The following is a 1,343-nucleotide window of genomic DNA, read 5'->3' on the forward strand; positions in this document are numbered from 1 at the left end:
ATCTGAACTAAAAATGAATACCGCATTCATTTCAAATAACGATATACTGAAATGGCAGAATATTCCTGCACTAAGCTACAATCCCCCAGCCAAGATAACGGACCATAAAATCATTATTATTATATTAGATAGCATTTTAATAAGAAACCTTGGAATAGTATTCCTTCATCATGGTTATTCCACCAGTCTTTAATTGGAAATATTTCTGTGTCTATGTCCGCAGGTTTACGTCTCTAAGAGACCCCACGTGGACGAATTCCTCCGACGAATGGGAGAGATGTTTGAATGTGTTTTATTCACCGCCAGCATCTCAAAGGTAGATTGACAAATACTTTACCCACATTGTATTGTACACTTGGATAAGTCGGCACTTTGGTTATTTCGGACTTGAAAAAAATTGGACGTTTGGTCGCCCGTACGTTTGGTCGGCCGGACATTTGGTCGCCCGTACGTTTGGTCACAATTTTAACAGTTTTAATCAGATTTTACAACTAAGTTTTGTTTTTCAAGGGGTTGGAAACCTGATCATAATAAATATTGTTTGTTTTAACAGTATGCCGATCCCGTGTCAGACGTCTTGGACAAATGGGGGGCTTTCCAAAGTCGTCTCTTCAGGGAGGCCTGCGTTTTCCACAAAGGGAATTATGTCAAAGACTTGAGCCATTTAGGGAGAGACCTCCACAAAGTTATCATCATCGACAACTCCCCGGCCTCTTACATCTTCCACCCGGACAATGCGGTATGCAAACGAACAACTTGACCTATATTCCTTTTCATTTCAACCAATCCAGCGAGGAGATTGGCGAAAAAGTGTCTTCTGGATTGGTTGGAATGAAAAATAGGAGTTTTGTGGAATGGGGTGGGGTCTTTTGAGCAATTCTAAAGGTTTGAATCCCACAGGTTCCCGTGGAATCGTGGTTCGACGACTCTTCGGATAGCGAACTCCTTGACCTGATCCCGTTTTTTGAACGTTTGAGCAACGTGGATGATGTCTACGATGTTTTGAAGGAACAAAAGTCTCTAGGATGAAGAGAATTGTCCAAAATGAAAGAATTTGACTTTCTGGAAAGGAGTTTCTTTGAAACGAGGACCCAAAACAGGCCGGCAGATGGCGCCATGACGTGAAGATTTCTGAAGGCATTGCAAGATATGTTATTTCTTTTACAAAATAAGCTTTTTGTGCAATGTGGAATCATGATTGATGCAATATATATTTTTTTTTTGTGGGGGAAAAAGTTTTGTAAACTAGTCACTGGACAAATAAATGTATTAATTTAATACTTGTGATTTTGACGTCATGATCAAGTAAAAAACAGACAATGTAGACATTAGACCAATTTATA

This window comes from Stigmatopora nigra, chromosome 11 (genome assembly GCF_051989575.1).
Source record: "Stigmatopora nigra isolate UIUO_SnigA chromosome 11, RoL_Snig_1.1, whole genome shotgun sequence".
Taxonomy (NCBI): domain Eukaryota; kingdom Metazoa; phylum Chordata; class Actinopteri; order Syngnathiformes; family Syngnathidae; genus Stigmatopora; species Stigmatopora nigra.